Here is an 8,485-nt window from a genome sequence, read left to right as displayed (position 1 = left end):
GGGGTTTATGAAGAAAAATTACCTGTGCTTATTTTATTAGTTTTAATGTCATATAACAAAATATTTAAAGTCCTGTTTATATTTGATTCACCCTCGTATAATGCAAGAATTCCATTACTTTCAAGCTGGACCGTGATCATAATATATTATAGATAAACAGAGAGAGACAGATCTACCAAACGAATAAAAACATGCAACCCAATTTTATCAACAAAATAATATGAAAAATTGTCACTTAACAATCTGGCACAAAAAAAATACTATCTATTTTTTGTCCACGGTACTGAAAACTGTAGAAAAAATTGATACTTTTTTTTTCAATATTTTCAAATACTATTTCTTATTATTTTTTTAACTTTTAACAATATTTTTTCAATGTCTACAATGGACAGGTCATAAGCTCTGTAAACGCTTAAACGTATGTAAACCATATTCCAGCTTTATTATAGCCATTAAAAAAATATGCTTAATTTATGTTTTCGTAATATTGTTTTGATATATCAGTACATAAACGCGTTAGAAATTACGAAGAACTTTCGAAATAATTTCAAAGTATAATCGATTTTTCATAAAGTTTTTTCGCAATACTAAAAAGTATTAACTAAAAAAAATGTATTCAGTCATAAACTTATTACTTTTTTTTAACAGATATTTGAAATAATTTTCCTTTTAAATTTTAATATTTGATGAAAATCAGCTCTTTATAATTTAGGATTAATTTATTTTTGGATTTTTACAATCCTGCGTGTGAATAATTTAAGTAAATTTGTTAAATAATTTTTACTACAAATTTAACCCTAACTTATTAATGTAATGTGAATCTTGTTGATTAACATTAGACCACTTAGATATTGGCCCTTTAATTTTAATTAATTAAAATATATGAGTTGAATCCCAATTTATTTTGTTTCATTTCTTTTTTTTTGCAATAAGAAAATTCAATGGTTTTGTTATTTTTATTTTTTAACAGACTGTCAAACTAATCCAATCAAAAAAATATACATGTACATATATGAACATATACATATATATATGAACATATATATATGTATATATATATATATATATTATACTTGCGGACCCGACAGAGGGTGTCCTGCCCGAACGTTGACAAAAGACTTTTCATTGATAAGTAGGTACCTTAGATAATTGTTTGTGATTAAATTCCAAATCTTAAAATTGTGAATATTAAAAAAATATTGAATTTCAGTAGGTACTTGTTTATGGTTGAATTTCAAAACATAAAATAAATATTTTTTCTAACATGGCATTATTTTTGCAAACGTCAAACTCCGACGTCTCACCAATAAAGGGGTGAACTTATGTAGAAATACGATTTTTAAAAATGCATTGAATTTAATATTTTTTTAGTGATACCAAAAATCCAATTAAAATAAATAATTGGGTAGAAATTATAAGGAATTAAAGAAAATAATCTGATTGAGATCCACAAAAAAAAATGCTGTTTGTAAACATTCAAAAACAAACTTTTTTTATACACAAAAAAACAAAATCGTTCCTTTTTTTGCAAATGCATTCTCCTCGAATGAAACCCTAGTAAATCGATGAATAAAACACTTATGCTCCTTACTTCTTTTTTACGTATTCGATTAAAGATTTTAATATCTACGAGCACGCACAGCGCAAAGATCTATATTTCTTTGCAAAACCGCACGTAAATCGGTTAAGCCGTTTAGGAGGAGTACGGTGACATCACACGTACAGAGGAATTATATATATAAAGATATGTTTGTATTTATATGTATATCTTTATTTATTTATGTACAGTTTTATCAACTCAATGTTTTTTTTAATTTCTCCGTATGCGACGTGAGAAATTCTCTTCGGTCAGTTCTGCTGATTGGTTAGTTGGCTTCCCGTATTCTGGGAATCTATCACAACACTATCATTGGTTGATTCGGAAGAAATAATGACGTCGTTTTCATTTCTATCAAAATAATTTTTATAAATTTTTCATACATTTTCAAGAAACTTCGCCACAATTTAATTTCCTTTAGCAATGAACTATTTCCGCCTTGTGAACATAAAATTTATTGACTTTTTTATTATTATAAATCAAATAGAATATTTTTGGCCCGTGTTAATGTGTTTGAATCGTCAGTGTCCAGATCGATGAAGAATACAGTTATGCGTCAGGCGCGTTCCGTCCATAGATAATGTGGATGCGGCGCATCTCTTGGAAATTAATAAATAATATGAATTTTACAAAAAAAACATTACAAATACGAAATAAAACCTTCAAATATGTATTCCTAAATTTCTCACTGAGAACGTTCGGGTGCACGCGAATCAAACAATATCTTCAGTTTACATACCTAGCTACATATGCGTATTCCTTATATGAACGTACGTACTGAGTATGGGCATCTTGTTCTTGATAGTATTTGTTGTATACGCGGGATGCTGCTTGTCGAGTTGCGTCTAGTTCCCATAGCAATTGTCCAAATTTTCACGCACGCGCTTTAGGTTCATTAGTATAATGCAAAGAAAAAACGACTCTAATAACGTTTATCATTAAGTTTGAAGTAGCGCATTATTGACACTTGGCCCAAATTTAAGAACGACTGTCTCGGGTCTTATTTAAGGTGTTTTGATGTTTATATTGTTTATCTCCTTTAACATCTACGGGGACCGTCTTGGAAGACCATCGATGGCGATCTTTCACCTTTATTCGGCGGAACTAAGGGACGCGGAATTGACGTTGGAGGAGGCGAGAGTGCTGGCTGACGATAAGGTCTCCCGGAAGCGTCTGGTGATGTCCACATGCTCCACTTAGGAGTGGAAAAAGAAGAAGGAAATAATAAAATTTACTGCTTCTCCTTTAGACGAGCCTGTGCTCCGTCAATTATGTATTATTATTACTCTGATGGACAACTTATATAGCGTATTAAATAATATTTTAATAAACCTACTAAAATAAGGAACATGATGGGTTTTTGTCAGCATCCTTACTGATAAAAGTCACTGCACGCGCCTGTTAGGCGTGTGTGAAATAGAACAAGAATCCTAGTTGAGTGTATTTAACTCGATGGCCGCTCTCAAGTGAAAATCCGGAATAAGTAAATGGAGTACAGATAAGTCCATCACGTTTTGTAGTGATTTGTGCCCTCGCTTCCAAACTTGAGGTCGGGGGTTAAATGTTGTTTTAACCGTTTAAAACATTCATTGTTCATCGACTGTCGCCTGAAGCGTGAGACTGATCCCTTTAACTTCATGTAACAGATGATCAAAACACAATGCACTCGGTTTACAAACGCAATGCCTTATGCACCACTGGATGCGAATAGGGGGATGATGATGATCGTTATAATTAGCGAATTAGCGAAACCGTCAGACGACATTATTGTAAAAATGAGATTTGTTTAATGTCGCAATTATTATAAAAGTTGCGATACCATGTCTTCATTCATTTGTTTGTACAGTAGAACATGGTTTATCCGAATTCCAGTCATCCGGATTGCCATATATCCAGATCGTTATCAATAGCTCAATCACAAATAACTTTCGACTTGCTTAAAAACATTCTAAGCATTTGAGCGATCACAATGAACAATAATGAACACGCTTAAGTTATCGCAGTCATAAGTCGACGCGTGTGTGATTTCTAAGTCGACGCTCGTGTCAGTTTGTTTTTTGTTTTCTTCGTAAATAAATACAGTTCATTGGCGAAAAGTCGGCGTTTTTTATAAAAAAATAATACAATATATTGCATTTTCAAAATGGTAAGGAGTATCTAATACAAAATAGTGAATATTTTATTACAATTACCATAGCGACTGCTTTTCTTGACAGGTGGCTTGCGAATCCTAAGCTAAATGCAATAAATAGCATTAAAAAATAGCAGTTTTGGAATATTTTCCATATTTACATCGGTGGAATTCAAATATGTGATTGCGCAGTAGGAAACGTAAATATTTTGACATTCAATATTAGGTGTTCACGGATGTTCCATTGTGATCGCGAACACGACAAATAACTATAGTGAGAAATTGCTATCACGTCGTACAGGAAATAAAAAATAAAATAGAAATTTTCAATTTGAATTTTCGTCGATGTACCAAGAAAACATACCATTTTTGTTTGTGTGGGCACGCACACTATAATTTTTAATATGAAAACTTTATGTCATGCATACATAAACAAAGGCAATTCAATATTTTAATGCCATTTACATGTTTATATCATACAATCTACGATGTCAGTAATTATGTATGTACTCGTATGTTCATTATAATATTTTGTACCTTTTACATTATTTCTTTTCTCATTTTTTCAATTTAAATTTATCTTGTTTATATTAACTTTATTTTTACTACTGTATATACAGTATATAAATATACGTATTTTTATTTTATTCGCAACTTTTAAGTGCCTTACATTTCTCAATTGTTAAATTGCTTTTATTTTGATGCCGATAATGTACTTAATAAATAGCTTACACCACTTTGGAAAGTTTGTATTGACTGTTTTCACAATTTTCGTTTATATATATATTTATTTTCTGTATACAGTATTTGTAAAAACTGTTGTATTTTTAACAGTGCGTAAAATGGCCACTTAAACCAGCCATTGACTGATCATAAGCCCTGTAGATGCCTAGACTTCTATATTACCTTCTCTTAAACGTTCTTCATCTCTGTTGTAATATGTTAATATAAACAGCTCCCCAGGGAGTTGAATCCAATCCTTGTCTACAAAAAATTTTACAAACTCAAAATATTGTTGATAAATCCACCTGGTCCATGAAGAAGAATAGAAATTGAAAAAAATACCTTTTTTAGGCATTGCCTAGTATGTAGATGAAATAATTCAATTAGATGAATCTTACCCACATAAATAAAAGGTTTCAGCTCTTTAACTTCACAAACATCAACAGATGAAAAAATTGAAGGAATATAGATGTTTAAATATGGGCAGAATAGTGAATGTTTCACAGTGTGTAAAGTGGCCACTTAAACCAGCCATTGACAGGTCATAAGCCCTGTAGATGCCTATATTACCTTCTCTTAAATGTTATTTTTCTCTGTTGTAATATGTTAATATAAACAGCTCCCCAGGAAGTTGAACAATTTTGAGTTTGTCCAAATTTTCGTAGACAAGGACTGGATTTAAGTTTTTTTCCCAAATAAAAATAATAAAATAAGATTTAACTTTATTGACATTGTGATTAACTGCATATCTTATGTGGGAGTTTTAGTGAGGAAGTGGTTTTTAATTTTTTTTCTTTATTAATTTATCTATCAAACTGAGCCGAAATTTTTGTTGTTTTGTTGTCTTAACTGGTAAGTTGACCTTACAGAAACGGGAAGTTTATCCAACATCGTTGTTGATTGGTTGATTAGCAAGAAGCTGGCGTTGGCATCGTTCAAAGTAGTTCATTTTTAAATAAATCATTTTGGTTGCGCCGATATTACGTACCTATATATTTTTATTTACAATTTTATGTATATTTCATGTTACCCACCTTTAACAAAATATTCTCACCCGCTTTACCAAATTGCCATTACCAAACCTAAACGTGAGTATTATTCTCAAAAGAAATATTTATTCTCATGTAGAAAGAATTCACAAAGAAATTGGCTTGTTCACAGTCATCATCATCATCATCATCAGCCGTCTCTTGTCCAATTTTGAACATAGGCCTCCCCCTTTAGTCTCCATATTTCCCTATCCTGAGCCAACCGCATCCAACCACTTCCTGCAACTCGTCTTATCTTCGCTCACAGTAAAGCAGCAAATTAAATATAATGTGGAAATTTTTATGCATAAAATAATTAAGGGGATGAATAAAATAAAAACAATAATAAAGTTTAACCAACAATGTCATACATATGAAACAAGGGATTAAAAAAATATTATTTATTTATTTTATTAGGTAAACAAACAGTATGTACACATATATTGCCAATTTCTTTGTATATTAGAGTAAGAAACTCATGCACACACCAAAAAAATTGTTTACACTTAATACAATAATTTAAATTATGTTCAATATAAAAAATTAAATATAATGTGGAAATTTGTATGCATAAAATAATTAAGGGGATGAATAAAATAAAAACAATAATAAAGTTTAACCAACAATGTCATACATATGAAACAAGGGATTAAAAAAAGATTATTTATTTATTTTATTAGGTAAACAAACAGTATGTACACATATATTGCCAATTTCTTTGTATATTAGAGTAAGAAACTCATGCACACACCAAAAAAATTGTTTACACTTAATACAATAATTTAAATTATGTTCAATATAATAAATGTAAAAGAAACGAAATGAAAAAATATATATATAATAATAATGTTAAATGTCTGCTTCTCTCAAAATTTCTATAATTTTTGACCTAAATTTACATACATTGTCACAAAAAATATCAGCCTCGGTAAATATTTTGTTATATTGGTCGCATATTCTAGGTATTGTAGATTGTTTAAAATAGTTTGTTGACGCGTTTTCAGTGTAAAACAAAAGATTATGTCTTGTCGGTCTAGATGGCACACGGAATGGAAGTCTTTCTAGTAGGCTAGGAGAATCAATTTTATTATTTATTAATTTGAATAAGATTACCAATGAGGAGAAAAACAAAATCTCAAAACTCATTGTACAAGGGATTGAAGCTGTACAATGAGTTACCTGAAGAAATAAAGGAGATAGAAAAGATTGAAATATTTAAAATTAAATTAAAAAAATATGTTATTGAGAAATTTTGATAAAAAAATTATAATATTATAAGTTCTTAAGATGTTATGAACTAAGTTAATAAAGCACAAATAAATAAGCTTCCGGTTCTAGAATTAGTTGCTTTCAATGAGGATCTTTGTTGTTGGCCGTTATTTTATCAAAACTTTAAGGAAATGATCAATACACTTGACTGATGCTGAACGAATTCAGTACCTAGTATCCAAGATTTCAGGGTCTGCTTTACCTGTCACATCAGGGGTACCAGCAATCGCTGAAAATTACAACCTACTATGGAATATTCTCGTAGAGATATATCAAGATTTTCGTGTTTTAGCATCTCAATACTAAGAAACAATTGTTAAATTTACTTCGTTTACATACGCATCATAAAAAAATAGATTCATTTATTGAACAATATTGCTTCTGACTTTGCGGATTCGATTCCTGGCAGTTGCAAGAAAAAAATCGAAGTAAGATTATGTTCTCAACTAGTCTGGGTGTTGTGGTATATTTCTGAGGTTTGATGCATTAGGAAAAGCATGGGAGCTCCTACCCAGTTTTAGTTGACAGAAGAGAACGATGTAGTGCGTTGATGTTATACTTGAGTCACTGTCATTGAACTGGACCACATGATGGAACTGTGTGAATATGTGTGAACTGCGTATTGTAACTGAGGATGCTATCGCTCATATATATTGTCCAGTGTTTATTTTACTTTTTAATAAAATTTTGAGGTCATGTACAAATTCCATGTTTCTCAGCGATTTTTCATCTGCTGGCATCCGCAATTTTTCAATAGTCAATTGAATGATTTAATAATAACTTAATGTTATTACATATTTAAATATAATCACTTACCGACGGCGACGGTGAAATCACTTACAGTTAAATACAAATATTGAAAAATATTTACTAAAATATTTAACCACAAAGTTAATGCTTTAAATATTAGTAATGTTTTGATAATTGTTTACATACGGAAAATGTATGATTACATTTTTGCATTGTTCTTAATACGACTGACACTGAGCATTCTTGATTTCGGGTGACTCCTACATATTTTTCATACCTTCATTTGATATCCTCTCTTTCCCACGTTGACAAACCTCTGAAAATATAAACTTACCGGGTTATTCCTTTAAAAAACAAGAAAAAAAATCATAGTGGAGGACTTCTGCGCTAAATATAATGAACAGAAACTAAATATTTTTAAACTTACGTTTATAGAAGAGGTGTGATGTTAGCTTAGGCTAAATTGTCTATTTGCACTAACGTTCTTAATTTATTTATTCATCGTAATGTATGTCTGTACCTCACACAAACTTGACAAAATTCACTGCGTAAGAAACTTAGACTTATAAACAAAATATTTTTCACGATCATAGTTTTCGCACTTGAGTCGATATTTTAACAGTTGTTGTGTAAATTGCCCATAAATTAACAATTATTTCCACGGCATGCTACGCAGTCAATATCATACTATTATTTGTTATTAAATTTAATTTATTTGAGCTCATAATCAGTGTTGTTTTTGGTAACATTACTTTTGCTGCATTAGTTATGACCTCATCAAAATTCCAAGGTGATGATAATCTGACAACGTACCATTTTTTAAATGGCAACATTTATGTACATTAAAGCTAGTTTTAGGCTTAAATTTTAATATTACAGCGTTTGATTTTTATTTAAATACGATATTTTTCTAACAACAACAACAAATCATCACGCCGTTTCCCCGTAAGGGTAGGCAGAGAAGAAAGAACGCCACATCACTCTATA

The 8,485-nt window shown here is 30.5% G+C and overlaps 1 long non-coding RNA gene across 1 annotated transcript; it reads right to left on the bottom strand.

Annotated features, from left to right (window-relative positions):
* Positions 1-6,128: 6,128 nt before the first annotated feature.
* Positions 6,129-8,223, bottom strand: LOC148280498 (uncharacterized). The gene is made up of 2 exons (XR_015822592.1): positions 7,926-8,223; positions 6,129-7,814 (listed from the first exon to the last, which is right to left on the bottom strand). It is a non-coding gene; the product is annotated as an uncharacterized LOC148280498 (long non-coding RNA).
* Between the last annotated feature and the right edge of the window lie 262 nt (positions 8,224-8,485).

This window comes from Micrasema longulum, unplaced genomic scaffold, assembly GCF_059751315.1.
Source record: "Micrasema longulum isolate JH-2025_06_02 unplaced genomic scaffold, ASM5975131v1 h1tg000575l, whole genome shotgun sequence".
In the NCBI taxonomy this organism is placed as follows: domain Eukaryota; kingdom Metazoa; phylum Arthropoda; class Insecta; order Trichoptera; family Brachycentridae; genus Micrasema; species Micrasema longulum.
This window is presented reverse-complemented; position numbering and strand designations above follow the sequence as displayed.